Consider the following 21,983-nt stretch of genomic DNA (forward strand, 5'->3'; position numbering starts at 1 on the left):
GAAATTGAAATTTAGAAAATTGCGAATTTTTCAAATTTTTGGGTAAATTTGGGATTTTTTCATAAATAAAGGTGAAATATTTTGACTCAAATTTATGACTATCATGAAGTACAATGTGTCACGAGAAAACAATCTCTGAATGACTTGGATAAATAAAGGTGTTCCAAAGTTATTACCACATAAAGTGAGATATGTCAGTTTTGCAAAATTTGGCCTGGTCTGGAAGGGGGCAAAGGGCCCAGATGGGAAGTGGTTAAATAACTCAATCTCCTTTTATGAAGGACATCAATACTTCAAAACAATAACCTGTTTATTGATAAGCATATTTATGAAATTGTGTACCTCAAATAAATATTTCAGTTCATAAACCACAGTATCTTCAGATTGGTCACTGCCATCCTTGATGAAATTCATAAGGAGGGAAATTCATTTCTGACTTACATAAAGGACCATTGACCATGAAGCTGAGAGGATATTGCCCAATACAATAGTTTTATTCAACAGCAATAGGGAAATTATTAGGAAGACCTATTCACACACAGGCAGATTTTCAAGTTTACTATCAGGATCAAATGTTCATATAAATGTGCCACTGATTACTCGGCGAGTAAGGAAAACACAAATTTGTTGGTTGATGCAATCCTTCATGCGCCACCTAAAAAATTATTGTTATTCAGTAGTACATTGTCCTGTGGAAGACCGTATGACAGTTGATCTCCTGCTCTAACTGCTCGAATAGGCAAACTTTCACGGCGGGGAATGGGGGAAACCCCCCACCATGCAATGGTAGCAACTAGGCCAGGACGCCAGGATCAGGGAGCAGGTCACCTCCTAAAGCATCCCTAAATCTGGCCCTGTTCTCCTAACTGTATGAGCCGACCCATAAGGTAGGAGGGCCCATACGCTGGAACCTCAGAACCCTGAAATCCCTGAATTTCCCTGAGGTTAGGAGACAGGGACCAGAGACAACCAGGTTCATCCAAGACACGGATGAACCAGAGTCTCCACAGGCCTAGCAACAAAGGGAAAAGGAGAGACCATTCGCAGCAAGAGGAACAGCAGGTAAGAACAACATGACAACTCACTTACCTGCCGAAGCCTCCACAACTGGAACCCGTGCATCAGTACAGGAGCCCGAACACACAGCAGGTCACAGTACAAACCACCCACACAGGAATCCAGCATATCTCTGCCAGAGCCCCCCATGCTCACACAGTGCAGTGCATGGCAGCCCCAAGCAGCGCTGCAAACAGGCTTCAACATACAGGGTAAACGTCAAACATACATGTAGGGACAAACACCAACAACAGCCCAGACATGTAACAACCATGAAGATGTACAACACACCCTCAACATAAACCCACACCAAACAACCACACAGGTAAGGTAGGGGAACATGGAGAATAGAATGGGAAGACATCGCTGGAGATGACATTGAACATCTATGACCACAAGGGTGGCCCTTACTGGAAAGATGGTAAAGCCAGACAAGGAGCATAACTCCAGCACACACCAAGGCTGGAGTACAACTGACTCCTGACCTTAAGCCACAGGTATAAGAAGCACCTTGTGAACACACCCAGCAAGGTAGTTTAACCCTACTGCACCAGACAGGGGGAAGGCTACAACTTAAAGGGGAAGTGCACACACCAGCCACAACGTTGCCCCCGGCAACAGCATGCGTGGCAACCATGTCACGGCGCACACAGACAAAGCCGAGACACTGCCACCACATGCCATAACCGCAACACGTTGCCACCGGCAACAGCAAGCATGGCACCAGTGTCACGGCGCACACAGCAAAGGCCGTGACACAAACACACAGATCCCAGCTGTTTAACCGCTTAGATGATGCAGTCAATAGCGACTGCAAAATCTAACCAGTTGCAGAGGGAGAGGTTCCTTTTGTCAGGCATCTGCACACCCACAAATGAGATTGTAGGGTACCAATTTCTTTGCATTGCAGCTTGGGGCCTGATGAGAGCCTAATGGGGCCAAAAGTAAAGTCTGATGATGCTTGCCAGTATTCTAAGTAGTACAGTATATTATAGAAGCAATCAGAGGATCACAAGTCATTAAAGTATAGTTTTAGTAAAAAGAAAAACTTCAAAGTTAAAAATACACCTTTTTCCATTGAGAAAAATGCTTTCCAATGAAAAAATTTGCAAAAACAAAATCCCCTCCGTATATTTGTTATTGCTGCACCCGTAACAACCCGCAGCATATGATTATCATGTAATTTATCTTGCACAATAAACGCCATATAAAATAACTCCCAAAAATGCCAGAATTGCTGTTTTCTGCTTATTTACTTAAAAAAAAAAATTGAATAAAAAGCGATCAAAAACTGTTCTGCACCCCAAAATGATGCCAATGAAAACTACAAGTTATCCCATAGAAAACAAACCCCACACATCTCTGTAAAACGAGTCTTGGGATGTGGTAATGCAAAATAATAATAAAAAAAAAAATTTCTTTTAAGATGGGGTTTATTTTGCAAAAGTAGTAAAATGTAAAAAACACTATATACATTTGATATCGCTGTTATAGTAAGGACACAGAAGATAAAATGATTGTTAATTACGCCGCAAAGTAAAAACTCAATGGCGTTATTGATGTTTTTCCCATCCCCCTACAAAGAGTTAATGAAAGTTAATCAATGAGTTATGCATACCCCAAAATGGTACCAATAAAAACTACAACCCGTCCTTCAAAAACAAAAACTCAGAAAAATGAAAACGTTAGAGCTCCATGCGACGACGGAAAAATGAAAAAATATAAATAATAGAGTGGTATCTTGGTCACTAAGCTTAAAAGAGGGCAGGTCACCAAGGGGTTAAGGGGAGTCTGTCAGCAGTTTTGAGAGGTCATATAGTGCAATATAGGCAACATGAGGAGCGGTGCAATCTTATCTAGGGCTATGATTATGCAGTCCAACTTTTAATACTACCAGGGCCATGATTACATTGGAAGCAGTCCCTTCTTGTTCTGTCTGCTCAGTTCTATGCATTGTCCCGGCCCCTCACCAACTGCTCTGAATGATGGCTCTAGAAGGCTCCTGACTGGAAGCCACAGCTGTTACTCATAGCCTAGGGGTAGGGTTGGGAAGGTGTTCAATGCAGGGAGCTGAGCACTGAACTACAATTATAATTTTGGCATCAAGGGGATTAGAAGTTGGACTTCTTAGTAATGACCATCTCCAGGTATGCTTACACTGTCCACCCAACTATACAGTATAGTGAGGTCAAAACTGCTGACAAACTTACACATTACAAGGTCCTACGACCGTCACAAAATATTTGATCACAGATGCATTTGATATATTATTCACTTTTTCATCTGATTGTACAGTAAGTTTTGAGAATTACATAAATATTGGAAATTGGAAAAGTTGCTGCTTAAGTTTTTATAATAGCAATTTGCATATACTCCAGAATGTTATGAAGAGTGATCAGATGAATTGCATAGTCCTTCTTTGTCATGAAAATTAACCTTTCCACTGCATTTCATTGCTGTCATTAAAGGACCTGCTTCGATCATTTCAGTAATCATCTTGTTAACTCAGGTGAGAATGTTGACGAGCACAAGGCTGGAGATCATTATGTCAGGCTGATTGGGTTAAAATGGCAGACTTGACATGTTAAAAGGAGGGTGATGCTTGAAATCATTGTTCTTCCATTGTTAACCATGGTGACCTGCAAAGAAACGCGTGCAGCCATCATTGCGTTACATAAAAATGGCTTCACAGGCAAGGATATTGTGGCTACTAAGATTGCACCAAAAATCAACAATTTATAGGATCATCAAGAACTTCAAGAAAAGAGGTTCAATTCTTGTTAAGAAGGCTTCAGGGCGTACAAGAAAGTCCAGCAAGCGCCAGGATCGTCTCCTAAAGAGGATTCAGCTGCGGGATCGGAGTGCCACCAGTGCAGAGCTTGCTCAGGAATGGCAGCAGGCAGGTGTGAGCGCATCTGCACGCACAGTGAGGCAAAGACTTTTGGAAGATGGCCTGGTGTCAAGAAGGGCAGCAAAGAAGCCACTTCTCTCCAAAAAAAACATCAGGGACAGATTGATCTTCTGCAGAAAGTATGGTGAATGGACTGCTGAGGACTGGGGCAAAGTCATATTCTCCGATGAAGCCTCTTTCCGATTGTTTGGGGCATCTGGAAAAAGGCTTGTCCGGAGAAGAAAAGGTGAGCGCTACCATCAGTTCTGTGTCATGCCAACAGTAAAGCATCCTGAGACCATTCATGTGTGGGGTTGCTTCTCATCCAAGGGAGTGGGCTCACTCACAATTTTGCCCAAAAACACAGCCATGAATAAAGAATTGTACCAAAACATCCTCCAACAGCAACTTCTTCCAACAATCCAACAACAGTTTGGTGAAGAACAATGCATTTTCCAGCACGATGGAGCACCGTGCCATAAGGCAAAAGTGATAACTAAGTGGCTCGGGGACCAAAACGTTGACATTTTGGGTCCATGGCCTGGAAACTCCCCAGATCTTAATCCCATTGAGAACTTGTGGTCAATCCTCAAGAGATGGGTGGACAAACAAAAACCCACTAATTCTGACAAACTCCAAGAAGTGATTATGAAAGAATGGGTTGCTATCAGTCAGGAATTGGCCCAGAAGTTGATTGAGAGCATGCCCAGTCGAATTGCAGAGGTCCTGAAAAAGAAGGGCCAACACTGCAAAAACTGACTCTTTGCATAAATGTCATGTAATTGTCGATAAAAGCCTTTGAAACGTATGAAGTGCGTGTAATTATATTTCACTACATCACAGAAACAACTGAAACAAAGATCTAAAAGCAGTTTAGCAGCAAACTTTGTGAAAACTAATATTTGTGTCATTCTCAAAACTTTTGGCCACGACTGTATAAAGGCCATAGCTATTGTGTGCTACATTAAATATCTCTTTCTAATAAGATTGAAAGATGACAATGGCTTTAGTGTATTCTTCAATGATCGACTGTGAGAACAGTATTGTAGCCTTGAAAGTTTATGTAATGTGTAATTTGGTATTGAGTCGGACTCAAGCCTCTGACGAATGAAACCATGGAAACAAAGAATTTACTTGATGGCAGACAAAGCTTCGCTAATACAAGGTTTTCATTTTTCAATTCTTTTCTTTAAGTTAAAGAGTGAAAGTTTGATTAGCAAGCTGTCTGTATAATGCGATCTACATAGTTCATAGTAATGATGTTATCCATGTCGATCAATCTTTAGATTCATTACAGTTTGTGTTCATTGCTCTGGCTAAACAGACCATTACATACTTACATGTGTCAGAAACCATTAGGACCTCCATCACAGATTCCGAAAGGCTGGACAAAATAGTGCAGTAACGGAAACCTGATAAATCCCATTATAGTCATCTGGGCCGATCAGGTCTTGTTCCTTTCTGTCATTTGATGGAAACACGGCTTCTGTTACTTTTGTTGTTCTGCTCCTGTAATAAGTAGAGATGTGAACATGGTCTTACCGTGTTACCGTGGATCGCACAGGTCCTCCACATTGCCCCCGCTGTCTCCATCTTCTGGTCCCCGCACTGTTTACATCCAGCTGGCCATGGGCATGGTCACATGCACCTCGCCAGTCAACGACTGGTTCTGTGTTGACGTGCTGCTTGTGGCAGATCTTTTTAAGGGCTCAATTTCGCGGATTAGATGCAGATCTATTCACTTCTATGGGGCTCCACGGCCCAGCAAAACAAATAAAACAAGTCCTATACTTGTCAGTGAAGATCAGGAGATGGCCCCATTGAAGTCTATAGTTCCATAAAAATGTGGAATGCAATCAGTGTTTTTGCAGACATGCTGAACTGACCGCAAAAAAAACTGATCCGCATTTTTGCGGATCGCAAAAAACATATGGCCGTCTGAATGAGCACTAACACATACCCAAAAAATGCCGGTGGCATGGCATTCATTTGCATCCATTTTGCATAGACTTCAATGTTAAAAGAAACATATGATACACTGAGCTGCTTTTAAATGAAACTATCATGAAAAATCTCAACAAAGGACACGAATGTGGAATTCTATACAATTTTAATACATCTAATCCATGGTAGATTTCAATAATGTATCTGAAAAAAGCAGCATATATAAAAATGAAAATAATTCTGTTAATCTTTATGTTAGGCTACAAGCTGACTTTTTATTTTATATTGTCATTGTTACTATTCTCTTCTTTGAATATGATTTATTTGACATTTTTCTTTCCTTCTAAAACATAACTGTCAAGGATAACAATATTATAATCCCCCTGAAATACACAATGTACTAATGATAATGTCCATAAAGTGCTTTATGCTGCTGTGCCCCATACCTCTGTGCTCTGATCGATCAATGTTTTCCTATCAATGTAAAACATGAGCTACTGTAGAATCATAGTCAGTTGTGAAAGGATCCACCTATTTCTGTGAGCATTTTCTCTGCTACATGTGGAGCAAGATCTTTTATGCCCTTTAGGGCCACATCAAAATGTTAAAGGGTTTTCCAAGACTTTTTAACTGATAACCTATCCAGAGGATAGGTCAACAGTATCTGATCGTAGGGGGGTCTGACACCCGCCGATCAGCTGTTTGAGAAGGCACCGGCACTCCTGTGAGCGACACAGCCTTCTGGCAACTTACCAAGCACAGCGCCGTACATTATATAGTGGCTATGTTTGGCATTGAAGCTCAGCCCCATTGAAAAGGGACTGAGCTGCGCCTAGGCCACGTGACCGATAAATGTGATGTCACTGGCCTAGAAAAACCTGTGAGAAAGATGAAGCGCTTACAGGAGCAACAATGCTTTCTCATATATCGGTCGGGGTCCCAGGTGTCGGACCCCCACTGATCAGATAACGAATAAGAGGATAGGTCATCAGTTTAAAAAGCCTTGGAAAACCCCTTTAAATTGGTTAAATATTTTATTGATACAGCTGTAGTATTTTTTTCCAGGACAAGTTGAACTTCTTTAACCTACTTTTTTGCAGTACACAAATCTGCATACATTTTGGAGAGACTAGCCAAAAAGTATATGTATGTTTTTTTATTGTAAACATAATACTTTGTTAAAGAGGACCTGTCACGAGGGGCGGAGCTTGCGCCTGAATAGAAAAAGGGGGTCAGTCAGCACATCCCAAAGCGCAGGGGCACGTTGCTATGGCTGAGAACAAGACTGTTAAACAAAACAAGCAATGCAACAGCTCACTGCAAATCAAATAAGGTACAAAATTGCATCATAATAGCAAATGCTGAACTAATAATTTAGAGATACTTGGCAAATCGTTTTGTACAAAATTATTTGAGCCCGTCTGCCGAACGTCAAGGCAATCTCTAGTTAGACGGGTTCCTAACACTAAATATACCTGTTATGTGCCATAGCGGCTATCATAAAATTCAGAAAGTGTAGGTTCCACTTACATGCTGGATCCTCCTGAATTTCCGTCATTTTCGGTGCCAAAATGGCCTCCATTATATCCAGGGAAAGCAGTTACCAGCATGCACGCCGGGCCCACTCCACACCACCCCTGGCGCCACATGGTCACCAAGGACTGCAATGAGAGTCCACACACTATCTCTCTCCTGGTGCCAGATGGCTTCAGTGAGTGGGGGGGACCAGGCCAAGCTAAATACTAACACTAATTAAAATCAACCTGTGGGACAGACGAGCTGGAAGGAGTGCACGACTGGGGAGGCAGCCACACCTCCAGTACAAACTGCAAAGAAAAAGAGGGTCAGTCAGCACATCCCAAAGCGCAGGGGCACGTTGCTATGGCTGAGAACAAGACTGTTAAACAAAACAAGCAATGCAACAGCTCACTGCAAATCAAATAAGGTACAAAATTGCATCATAATAGCAAATGCTGAACTAATAAGTTAGAGATACTTGGCAAATCGCTTTGTACAAAATTATTTGAGCCCGTCTGCCGAACGTCAAGGCAATCTCTAGTTAGACGGGTTCCTAACACTAAATATACCTGTTATGTGCTATAGCGGCTATCATAAAATTCAGAAAGTGTAGGTTCCACTTACATGCTGGATCCGCCTGAATTTCCGTCATTTTCGGTGCCAAAATGGCCTCCATTATATCCAGGGAAAGCAGTTACCAGCATGCACGCCGGGCCCACTCCACACCACCCCTGGCGCCACATGGTCACCAAGGACTGCAATGAGAGTCCACACACTATCTCTCTCCTGGTGCCAGATGGCTTCAGTGAGTGGGGGGGGAGCAGGCCAAGCTAAATACTAACACTAATTAAAATCAACCTGTGGGACAGATGAGCTGGAAGGAGTGCACGACTGGGGAGGCAGCCACACCTCCAGTACAAACTGCAAAGAAAAAGGGGGTCAGTCAGCACATCCCAAAGCGCAGGGGCACGTTGCTATGGCTGAGAACAAGACTGTTAAACAAAACAAGCAATGCAACAGCTCACTGCAAATCAAATAAGGTACATGCGCCTGAATAGCATGGACGCTTGAGGCTGCAGCTCCGTTATTGAAATCACCACCGAAGCCTCTTTCTCATACGCTGGAGCACCGATCATGGTGAAAATCGGAGGCCCTAGAACCGGAGACCAAGCCGCACATGACAGGAGAAACCCTACCACCGGAGAGATGGACAAATTTATAAAGAAAGCAGCGGCGCTGCATGTGTCCAGAGAGCCCAAGATGGCGCCGACTCCTACTCGCGCCCCACACTCTAAACACACTGACCTGCTGGATCAAGCTGCAGGCGGTGAGGAGGACACAGACGACCTCCCTATCTCACGTACCTTTCTGAAGGAGCTCCTATCTTCTTCTTTGGCATCTGCCCTGGAGCCTCTGAGCTCCGATCTTGCGGCCATCAAACAGGAAATATCGCAGGTGGGAGGCCGGGTTGAAACGCTTGAATGCCCACAAGAGGCCATCATACGACACCAAAGTCAAATAGGTTTTGGAACCGCGCTGCAGGAAAATACGTATTCCGGTCCCAAATGGATGATGTACGGGTGTCAGCCCTTCTCCTCGACAATCAGAGGGTACGGTCCTCCCAGACCCCGTCCTCTACAAGATTTAAGGAGATAGGCAAGATAGTGAAGCACCCCTGAGAATGTTATATTAAAAGGTTTTATTCTACTTACAACAGGTCAGTAGACAAAAGGCATAAAATTACAAGATGATCGTCACGTTTCTGCCCGACCCGGGTTTCGCTACCTCGCTTCTTCAAGGGCGATGACTGAGCATGCTCTCACACGAGCCTTTTAAATAGCCCAGCTGTCTCATTATTCAAGCGGGTGTGGTTCCGATCCCAAAATAACAGTTTTAGAAATTCCATTCATACATTCATAAATACAATCACTTTTAAAGTGTAAACATAAGATACATAAAATACACATACAATACACATTGATGTACATATTCATTGCCAATTTATAAGTAAAACCCTTTCGAGTTGCCGCACATATCCAAAATCAATATATTCATTAGTAAATTCAGCCCCTTTCTCTGTATCCTCTCCCACAAGATCTTCTCATGTCCTAACATTTTCCACTCATTCTAATATAATGGTCCTATTACTCTATGCATGTTATCCACTCTTGCAACATTATACAGGTATCCTCCCCCTATTCCCGGAGCGTCATTTATCTAGTCTCCGCCCCCTCCTGAAGTGTCATTTCCTCAGACGTCATCCGATCCTGGCGCGTCATTCAGGTAGTCTCCACCCACTTTTAGCGCGTCATTAGAAAGAACGCTATCCGCTATGGTAGCGTCATTCGTGTGTTCTCGACCCCGCCTCCACCTGTGACGTTCCAGTCACGAGGCATCAAGGTCCAATGGAGCTGCCAGATAGCTGACGTCACCCAAAGGTCCTTAGGAGGCCCGGTAAAGAACAAAAGAAAGACGCCACCGTAAGATCGTTTCACAATAAACATGGTTTTAGGTCAAATTCAATATTAAGCCCTCTGGGTTTTAGGGTTCCTAGCTGGTAAATCCACTCCACCTCTTTTTTATTTATTTGTGCCAGCGAGTCTCCTCCACGCCAGTGGGGATTAACAATTTCAACTCCTGCAAATTTTAACCCTTGCGGATTTTTTCCGTGCCTTAATTTAAAGTGTGCTGATACACTGTGGGTTATTAGGCCCTTTTTGATGTTACGTAAATGTTCTTGTATTCTGACCTTTAGCTTTCTAATTGTCCGTCCCACGTACTGGAGCCCGCAAGGACATTCCAATACATAAATTATGCCTTCATTTTCGCATGAGCAGTTATTCTTAATACGAAATTCGACCCCATTACTTTTAGACATAATGTGCTGGATCTTTGGAATTCCGGTTCTTACAACCTGCACAGAATCCACACCAGGTGAACTTTCCTTCTTTTTTCACCTTTATACTAACTGGCGGTATGGCACTACGTACAAGTTTTTCTCTAATGTTAGTTGCTTTCTTAAAAATAAAAGAGGGATTCGCAGGTATCATTTTTCCTATTGTTGGATCGTTTCTCAAAACTCCCCAATTCTTTTTGACCATTTTCTTGATATCACCTGACATGGAGCAGAATTTAGTAACAAATGAAAATCTGTAGTCCCTATTTCTTTTTCCACTATTCTTTTTATATTCTCCTTTTTTCCCCTTGTTTCTATCTCTACATTCTGTATGCATGCTTCCAAATCAACCTCATCGTATCCTCTCTCCACAAATCTGCTTTTTAACACCCCACATTGTGATCTATACTCGCTCTGTTCTGTACAGTTACGGGACATCCTCTTAAACTGCCCTTTCGGAATGTTCCTGAGCCATGGGCCGTAGTGGCAGCTCTTCATATCGATGTAGGAGTTCACATCGGTTTCTTTGAAATGGGAACTAGTCAAAAAGCGCCCATTTTCTATCCGGATGCATAGGTCAAGAAAATTGACGCTGGTGTCACTAATTTCCCCCACAAATCGTAGATTCCAACTATTATGGTTCAATTGGGAGATGAATGACTCGAGTCCCTCCCTCCCTCCTTCCCACACTAGGAGACAGTCATCAATATACCTCCTCCAGAAGGTCAACTTGCCCCCTGGAGTGTCCGCTCCCAGTGTGGGAAGGATGAAGCTCTCCTCCCAAGCCCCCATAAAAATATTTGCAAAACTGGGGGCGAATTTCGCCCCCATCGCAGTGCCAATGCACTGTACATAATATGAGTCTTTGAACCAGAAATAGTTGTAATCGAGGCAATAGCTGAGGCATTCTAAAATAAAGTTACCCTGGAGATTCCCCATTTTTACATCATTTCTGATTCTCTTCTCCACTGCCTCCATTCCCAATTTTTTGGGGATAACTGTGTATAGGGATGCCACGTCTATTGTGGCCATCCACGTATTCACAGTAGGGGGATTTAGATTTTTGATGAGCTCCAACACCGACCCAGTATCTTTCAAATGAGAGGGGTTCTGCATAACATATCCTTGTAAATAAAAATCAATATATTCCGTGACTCTGCACGTCAACGAGTTGAGCCCCGAAATTATCGGTCTCCCCGGGGGATCTACTGGATTTTTATGAATCTTGGGCAGATGGTATATGACCGGCACCAAGGGAAAAGGGATGGTAAGGTAATTAAACTCTTTTTTGTTCAATATTCCTTTAGTAAAGCCCCCTGTTAATATGCTATCGAGGGCCCGTTTATATTCTTGGGTGGGATTATTTTTCAGTTTCTTATAGGTGGTTGTGTCCGACACTAATCTTGCCATTTCGGCCTCATATTTTTCTTTACTCATTATGACCACCCCTCCCCCTTTATCTGCCGGCTTTACGATTATATCCGGATTCTTTTCTAGATCTTTAAGAGCTTTTCTCTCTTTATAGGTGAGATTATATGTCACCTTCTCCATATTCATCTCTTCCAGTTCCTTTAACAATCCAGTTTTAAATGCCTCTATACATTCATTATTTGGGTTTTTTGGAAAAAACTTGGACTTTTCCTTCATTTGGGTATGCAGAACATCCTCCCTATTATCATTTGAGTTAACAAGCCCCACCTCAGGGTTCACACTCTGCGGTGCGGGGTTGTTAACCCAATATTTGGCCATATTCAATTTCCGGATAAATTTGTGTATATCCAGAAATGTCTCAAATTTATTGATTTTCTGGCTAGGTGCATATTTTAGGCCCTTATTTAGGACACTCATTTCCCCCTCTGTTAGGATATGGCTGCTCAAGTTAAAAATTCCCTTTAGATTTCCTTGCTCCTTTTTGTTTTGGGGCTTATTTTTCCCTTTTCCTCGTTTTCCTCTACTAGACTTCTTTTTTGTGGGGTCCTCATTATCTGTTCTTTTGTTTCTCCTTCTCTCTGTACTCCTTTTATACTTTGGTGGGGAAAATTTTGTTCACCTTGCGGTTTTGGGTTTGGTCTACTCCCCTCGCAATTATCCCTTTTTAATTCATCTCCGTAATTGCTACCACCATAGTGGGTGCCTTTGTCAAAATGACTAGAATCATGGTTACCGTTGTAGCCATAACCGTAGTTATCCTGTGGTCTCCATTTTGGTTTTCCTTTGTACCCTCCCCCTTGGTATGGCTGTCTGTACGGTTGTCTGTATTGTGATTGTTCCCTATACCCATTATGTTGTCCATAATTACCGCTATATTGTCCTCCCCTATATCCGTAGTTTTGGTGAACAAAATTTTCCCCACCAAAGCTTGTTAACTCAAATGATAATAGGGAGGATGTTCTGCATACCCAAATGAAGGAAAAGTCCAAGTTTTTTCCAAAAAACCCAAATAATGAATGTATAGAGGCATTTAAAACTGGATTGTTAAAGGAACTGGAAGAGATGAATATGGAGAAGGTGACATATAATCTCACCTATAAAGAGAGAAAAGCTCTTAAAGATCTAGAAAAGAATCCGGATATAATCGTAAAGCCGGCAGATAAAGGGGGAGGGGTGGTCATAATGAGTAAAGAAAAATATGAGGCCGAAATGGCAAGATTAGTGTCGGACACAACCACCTATAAGAAACTGAAAAATAATCCCACCCAAGAATATAAACGGGCCCTCGATAGCATATTAACAGGGGGCTTTACTAAAGGAATATTGAACAAAAAAGAGTTTAATTACCTTACCATCCCTTTTCCCTTGGTGCCGGTCATATACCATCTGCCCAAGATTCATAAAAATCCAGTAGATCCCCCGGGGAGACCGATAATTTCGGGGCTCAACTCGTTGACGTGCAGAGTCACGGAATATATTGATTTTTATTTACAAGGATATGTTATGCAGAACCCCTCTCATTTGAAAGATACTGGGTCGGTGTTGGAGCTCATCAAAAATCTAAATCCCCCTACTGTGAATACGTGGATGGCCACAATAGACGTGGCATCCCTATACACAGTTATCCCCAAAAAATTGGGAATGGAGGCAGTGGAGAAGAGAATCAGAAATGATGTAAAAATGGGGAATCTCCAGGGTAACTTTATTTTAGAATGCCTCAGCTATTGCCTCGATTACAACTATTTCTGGTTCAAAGACTCATATTATGTACAGTGCATTGGCACTGCGATGGGGGCGAAATTCGCCCCCAGTTTTGCAAATATTTTTATGGGGGCTTGGGAGGAGAGCTTCATCCTTCCCACACTGGGAGCGGACACTCCAGGGGGCAAGTTGACCTTCTGGAGGAGGTATATTGATGACTGTCTCCTAGTGTGGGAAGGAGGGAGGGAGGGACTCGAGTCATTCATCTCCCAATTGAACCATAATAGTTGGAATCTACGATTTGTGGGGGAAATTAGTGACACCAGCGTCAATTTTCTTGACCTATGCATCCGGATAGAAAATGGGCGCTTTTTGACTAGTTCCCATTTCAAAGAAACCGATGTGAACTCCTACATCGATATGAAGAGCTGCCACTACGGCCCATGGCTCAGGAACATTCCGAAAGGGCAGTTTAAGAGGATGTCCCGTAACTGTACAGAACAGAGCGAGTATAGATCACAATGTGGGGTGTTAAAAAGCAGATTTGTGGAGAGAGGATACGATGAGGTTGATTTGGAAGCATGCATACAGAATGTAGAGATAGAAACAAGGGGAAAAAAGGAGAATATAAAAAGAATAGTGGAAAAAGAAAATAGGGACTACAGATTTTCATTTGTTACTAAATTCTGCTCCATGTCAGGTGATATCAAGAAAATGGTCAAAAAGAATTGGGGAGTTTTGAGAAACGATCCAACAATAGGAAAAATGATACCTGCGAATCCCTCTTTTATTTTTAAGAAAGCAACTAACATTAGAGAAAAACTTGTACGTAGTGCCATACCGCCAGTTAGTATAAAGGTGAAAAAAGAAGGAAAGTTCACCTGGTGTGGATTCTGTGCAGGTTGTAAGAACCGGAATTCCAAAGATCCAGCACATTATGTCTAAAAGTAATGGGGTCGAATTTTGTATTAAGAATAACTGCTCATGCGAAAATGAAGGCATAATTTATGTATTGGAATGTCCTTGCGGGCTCCAGTACGTGGGACGGACAATTAGAAAGCTAAAGGTCAGAATACAAGAACATTTACGTAACATCAAAAAGGGCCTAATAACCCACAGTGTATCAGCACACTTTAAATTAAGGCACGGAAAAAATCCGCAAGGGTTAAAATTTGCAGGAGTTGAAATTGTTAATCCCCACTGGCGTGGAGGAGACTCGCTGGCACAAATAAATAAAAAAGAGGTGGAGTGGATTTACCAGCTAGGAACCCTAAAACCCAGAGGGCTTAATATTGAATTTGACCTAAAACCATGTTTATTGTGAAACGATCTTACGGTGGCGTCTTTCTTTTGTTCTTTACCGGGCCTCCTAAGGACCTTTGGGTGACGTCAACTATCTGGCAGCTCCATTGGACCTTGATGCCTCGTGACTGGAACGTCACAGGTGGAGGCGGGGTCGAGAACACACGAATGACGCTACCATAGCGGATAGCGTTCTTTCTAATGACGCGCTAAAAGTGGGTGGAGACTACCTGAATGACGCGCCAGGATCGGATGACGTCTGAGGAAATGACACTTCAGGAGGGGGCGGAGACTAGATGAATGACGCTCCGGGAATAGGGGGAGGATACCTGTATAATGTTGCAAGAGTGGATAACATGCATAGAGTAATAGGACCATTATATTAGAATGAGTGGAAAATGTTAGGACATGAGAAGATCTTGTGGGAGAGGATGCAGAGAAAGGGGCTGAATTTACTAATGAATATATTGATTTTGGATATGTGCGGCAACTCGAAAGGGTTTTACTTATAAATTGGCAATGACTATGTACATCAATGTGTATTGTATGTGTATTTTATGTATCTTATGTTTACACTTTAAAAGTGATTGTATTTATGAATGTATGAATGGAATTTCTAAAACTGTTATTTTGGGATCGGAACCACACCCGCTTGAATAATGAGACAGCTGGGCTATTTAAAAGGCTCGTGTGAGAGCATGCTCAGTCATCGCCCTTGAAGAAGCGAGGTAGCGAAACCCGGGTCGGGCAGAAACGTGACGATCATCTTGTAATTTTATGCCTTTTGTCTACTGACCTGTTGTAAGTAGAATAAAACCTTTTAATATAACATTCTCAGGGGTGCTTCACTATCTTGCCTATCTCCTTAAATCTTGTAGAGGAGGGGGTCTGGGAGGACCGTACCCTCTGATTGTCGAGGAGAAGGGCTGACACCCGTACATCATCCATTTGGGACCGGAATACGTATTTTCCTGCAGCGCGGTTCCAAAACCTATTTGACTTTGATTTTACCTGTGTGAAACCTACCGCACTACTCCGGGACCAGCAGCAGCGCTAATAGTGTCCGTGTTGGGACACAGGACTGACCTTCTGTTTTATCTGTAACTTATCATACGACACCAAACTGAAGTGTCCCAACGGTTCCAGACCATCCAGCAAAAGATGAATAGCCTATGCAACTACCTGGAATACCAGGAAAACAGAGGTAGGCGAAACAACCTACGTTTCCGCGGTGTCCCCGAATCTGTGGACACAGGAGACATACCTAGCACTGTGGTACAAATATGCATGTCACTTCTTGGCCCAGAAACAGCCCATGAAGTCATTCTAGAGAGGGCCCACCGCGCCCTAAGGCCTAAGCCTGCTCCCACAGCCCCACCAAGGGACATTATATGTAAATTTCTTAGCTTCCCGGTTAAAGAAGCAGTCATCATTAAAGCCCGTCAATCTGGCAAAGTGACCTGGGATTGCCAAGATATACAAATCTACCAGTACCTGGCCCAATCCATCCTGGATAAAAGAAGGGCTCTAGGTCCGCTGACAAGATGGCTCAGAGATCATAGGATTCCATACAGATGGACATTTCCTTTTGGCCTATCATTTATGAACGAAGGACGCAGACTCTCTGTTTCCAACTATGCAGATCTGAACTCAATTTTCGATCACCTACAGATTGAACCCCTTGAGATAGAAAACTGGGACCCGATCCAGGACCTATCCAACCTCCCTGACATTCCACAACCAGGCATCTGGGAGCGTCAATGTACCCCCAGATGTCAAAAGAGCCCCAGGAATTCTAGAAAGACCTCGTCCAGGAGACTACCTATGGACAATTGATCATCTTTTCACAAGTCCCTCCAGATCCGCCAGATCTTTAACAATTTGGTGATTTCTAACATGTTTTTTCCTTTTTCCCCCCAACTCCATCTTAGGCTACAACATGCCTATTACTCTTCTGGTTACACCAGTTATGTTATTTCATAGTTATATTGTTAAATCCTTTGTTCTAGGATGTAACTTGCTCTGCGGTCCCTTTAAATACTCCGCAGAAAAATATTATGCTAGGTATTTATCCGTACTACCCTGCAGGTTTGATATATATACCCCCTGTGGCGAGGGGCGACGGAGCAGTCCCACTTCTCTTATAATGCAATATGGCAGACATACAAATCACCTCCTATAATGTAAAAGGCTTCAACACCCCTTCCAAATGCTGCCAAATTCTTTCGGAATTGAAGAGGTTGGGCTTTTCCGTGGTCCTCCTCCAGGAGACACACTTCAGGGTGAATCACTTCCCGAACTTATCTCACTCCTACTTCCCCACTTGGTATCACTGTGGCACTAATTCGTCCGCCTCCAGAGGGGTCAGCGTAGGATTTAGTAAAAAACTCCCCTTTCACCTACTTAGATCATATACTAGACCCGGAGGGCAGATTTATTTTCCTAAAAGGTAACATAGCAAATCAGACATACACATTTATTAATGTGTATGCTCCAAATGTCAACCAGGTCACATGGCTTCACAATATTCTTCAAACGATTGATCACTTCAGAGAGGGAGTGACCGTCATGGGAGGCGATTTCAACCTTACTCTGGTCCCCCCAGCAGATTCTTCCTCCAAAAAATCGGCTATCTCAAATAAAGCCCTAAGAAAGTTGAGGAAATCTCTCCATGAGCGACGCCTGGTTGACATCTGGAGAACCCTAAACCCTACCGTAAGGGATTATACATTCTATTCCAACCCACACAGTTCATACCAACGCTTGGACTACTTACTGGTTTCATCCGACCACATCCAATTATGTTCTAAGGCCCAGATTGGTTCTATTAGCCTATCCGACCATGCCCCTGTATGGATTAACATCCTCACACCCGACAGACCCATCAATTCATTCAGATGGAGATTTAACGAATTATTGATCCAAACCCCAGAAAACAAAGAAAAAGTTCTCAAATGGCTGAGAGACTTCTTCTCATCTAATAATACCCCCGATATTCACCCATATACCCTATGGGACGCCCATAAAGCATACATCCGGGGTCAACTCATAAGTTTGAGCTCCTTTACAAAGAAAATAAGACTTGCCCGCATTGATTCCCTCTTAAAAAACATCAGGAACATTGAGAGCCTCCACAAAAGATCCCTGTTGGACTCCCATTTGACAAAACTAGCACTTCTCAGAGCTGACCTAAAAAACCTCCTAAACACCCAATCGGCCAAATACTTTCTTTACGCACAAAATAAATATTTTGCCCATAGAGACAAAGTGTCCAAATTCATGATGTCTAGAATTAAAAAGAGAAAGGCCCAAAATTTAATCTCCAAAATTCGTAATAAAGAAGGTAACATGCTTTCTAATACGCAGGACATAGCCCGGAGGTTCTCTGAGTTCTATCGCTCCCTTTATAACCTCCCTCCTCAGGATGGGGCTACTACGGACACCACACACCATGACTCAATAAAACTTTTCCTCCGTTCTATCAATATGCCCCGAATGACCGAAACTCACTTTAAAACCCTAAGCTCCCCATTTACTAGTGAGGAACTCCTTCTGGCAATAAAACAACTCCCAAAAGGTAAGGCTCCCGGCCCTGTCGGGTTTCCAGCTCTCTATTTCCGCTCATTTCACTCCGTTTTACTGCCACACCTGCTTAATATTTGTAATCAAACCCTACAGGGCGACCCTCTCTCCCATGATATGACAAAAGCTAATATCACCATCATCCCCAAGGGGGGGAAAGACCCCACTGACTGTGGCAACTACCGCCCTATTTCTTTATTGAATTTAGACTTAAAACTATTAGCCAAACTATTAGCAAATCGCCTAGCCCCCATACTCCCCCAACTTATCCACAGAGACCAAACAGGCTTAATCAAGGGCAGGGAAGGGAAAGATAATACAGCTAGAGTACTAAACGTATTGCTACATGCCTCAAAATACCATCTTCCCTTAGTCTTGGTCAGTACCGATGCCGAAAAAGCTTTTGACCGAGTACATTGGAACTATATGTACCGCACCATGGAACATTTTGGAATTCCTACTGCCTTTATAAACTCTGTCCAATCAATGTATACCAATGCTTCGGCATCGGTGCTGATCAACAACACTATCTCCCATCCCTTTCCCATAAAGAATGGGACCAGACAGGGGTGCCCCCTATCCCCCCTGATCTTCGTCTTGATTCTGGAACCTCTCCTCTATCTCATACGCTCTGAAGATGATATTAAAGGCCTAAAACTTGGTGACCAGGAACATAAAATTGCAGCTTTCGCTGACGACCTCCTTATTATGTCCTCCAATCCCGACACCTCTTTACAATGTATCTATTCCATTTTGGAAAAATTTAGCTTCCTTTCCAATTTTAAAATAAATATGAAAAAATCCCACATTTTGAGTGTAGGGCTCAATCAGAAACTCAAATCTAAACTAACCCTCTCCTCCCCCTTCAATTGGGACTCACCCCATATATCGTATCTGGGAGTCAAGATCCACCCTGATATATCCCCCTACTTAGCTCTATTAAATCACAACTAGAAACTTTAAACCCCCCTCTACTTTCTTGGTTTGGACGTAAAAATATGGTCATGTCCCTTGTCCTACCTAGACTAAACTACCTCCTCCAGGTCCTCCCCATTCCTATAACCAACTCCTTTTTCCAATCACTGGAAAAATCCATACGCTCCTTCATATGGAACGGCAAAAAGGCAAGGATCAATATTAACACCCTTCAGAGACCCAGAACTCAAGGGAGCATAGGCCTCCCCAATCCCCTATTATACAATAAAGCTATTCTTCTCTCCAGAGCCCTAGACTGGTTTAGAAACCCTGAGCATAAGTCCTGGATTAACATGGAAACCCCTGCCTACCTCCCGACCTTAAGGGCCCTATTAATAGACCCTCATCACAATCCGTACATATCCCTTAAGCACAATCTTCTAGCGTCATCTACTCTAGAGTCTTGGAGATGGTTCCAAAATTCGAACTGGGGTTTTCCATCTCCCTCCCCCCTTGCCCAAGTCAGAGATGTGATTGGCTTAGCCTCCCTAGAGCTTAGACAAAGTATCCCTAAAAGCCTGCGCTCCTCTAATGTACCTATACTCAGCATTTTATTAAGGAATGAGAAGGGCCCGTTAAACCGAGAAACCTTTATCTCATTTCTACCCGAGATCAAACCCCATCCTCATATGCTCTCTTTCCTGATGACATATATTAATAAACACATCCCATTGCATTCCCTTATCAGGCCTCTCACATGGTTTGAGAGCCTCATCCACAGTCCTTCTCCTCTGAAGAAACCTATATCCCTACTATACAAATACCTTAATACAGCGATCTTACCTCCTAAACCTTGCTTCATAAACCAATGGGAAAGGGATTTGAATATTCACTTCTCTCCTGAGGAACAACTCCTTCTTTTTAAAATACCACACATATCCTCAAGATGCACCAGAATCCAGGAGAATGGATATAAAGTGTTAACTAGATGGTACAAAACGCCTGACGTTGCATGGCGTTTCAGCAGTAATGGCTCCGACATCTGTTGGAGATGTGGAAAAGAACGGGGAACAATGTTCCATGTTTGGTGGACTTGTCCTCTGGTCCTTGAATGGTGGAAAAATATTTTTTTAAAATGCAAGGAAATCTGCAACTCTAATGTCACCCCAACACCGGTTTTAGCTTTACTGGGTCTACCGTGTGACCATAGGACAAGTCCTCCTCCCCTCTTCAAGATCCTAATTGTAGCCGCCCGACTCCTAATCACTATACATTGGCTATTAACAATTACCCCCTCTCTGGACCACTGGTTCAATAAAGTCGACTCTATATACAGATTCGAAGAGATAGCAGCTTGGGAAAACAGATCCCACCACAAATTTATTATTCTCTGGGAAAAATGGAGATTCTACAGAGGCTTCCATTGATATAATCATTCTCATTACCTTGCTCCGCAGTATTCTCTATACCTGTGGCCCATCTTTAAACCACGGATAAGAACTCCTTACAATACAGCGCTGTTCACATACATCCTCCATGTAGTTAGGTTGCTTATTGCTTACTAATTGTTTCTAAACGATTTATGTAAAAACATCTATGTACAACGGGAGCTCACACCTCCCTTTTCTTCATTGAATCAAATGAACTTTAACTGATATTTATTTTGCAATAAAGCTTTTTGAAAATCAAAAAAAAAAAAAAAAAAGAGAGGACCTGTCACTAGAGTTGAGCGAACACCTGGATGTTCGGGTTCGAGAAGTTCGGCCGAACTTCACGGAAATGTTCGGGTTCGGGATCCGAACCCGAACCGAACTTCGTCCCGAACCCGAACCCCATTGAAGTCAATGGGGACCCGAACTTTTGGGCACTAAAAAGGCTGTAAAACAGCCCAGGAAAGAGCTAGAGGGCTGCAAAAGGCAGCAACATGTAGGTAAATCCCGTGCAAACAAATGTGGATAGGGAAATGAATTAAAATAAAAATTAAAAAAATAAAAATGACCCAATATCAATTGGACAGAGATCCCATAGCAGAGAATCTGGCTTCACGTCAGCAGAGAATCAGTCTCTTCATGCCATAGCAAAGAATCAGGCTTCATGTCAGCACAGAATCAGTCTCTTCATGCCATAGCAGAGAATCTGGCTTCATGTCAGCACAGAATCAGTCTTCATGTCATAGCAGAGAATCAGGCTTCATGTCACCCACCACTGGAACAGGCCACTGTAACACATTTAGGCCCCGGCACCCAGACAGAGGAGAGCGGTCCCGTAACAGAGAATCTGGCCTTATGTCAGCGCAGAATCTGTCTTCATGTCATAGCAGAGAATCAGGCTTCACGTCACCCACCACTGGAACAGGCCACTGTCACACATTTAGGCCCCGGCACCCAGACAGATGAGAGAGGTCCTGTAACAGAGAATCTGGCCTTATGTCAGCACAGAATCTGTCTTCATGTCATAGCAGAGAATCAGGCATCACGTCACCCACCACTGGAACAGGCCACTGTCACACATTTAGGCCCCGGCACCCAGACAGAGAAGAGAGGTCCTGTAACAGAGAATCTGGCCTTATGTCAGCACAGAATCTGTTTTCATGTCATAGCAGAGAATCAGGCATCACGTCACCCACCACTGGAACAGGCCACTGTCACACATTTAGGCCCAGGCACCCAGGCAGAGGAGAGAGGTCCCGTAACAGAGAATCTGGCCTTATGTCAGCGCAGAATCAGTCTTCATGTCATAGCAGAGAAT

This window comes from Bufo bufo, chromosome 4, assembly GCF_905171765.1.
Source record: "Bufo bufo chromosome 4, aBufBuf1.1, whole genome shotgun sequence".
In the NCBI taxonomy this organism is placed as follows: Eukaryota; Metazoa; Chordata; class Amphibia; order Anura; family Bufonidae; genus Bufo; species Bufo bufo.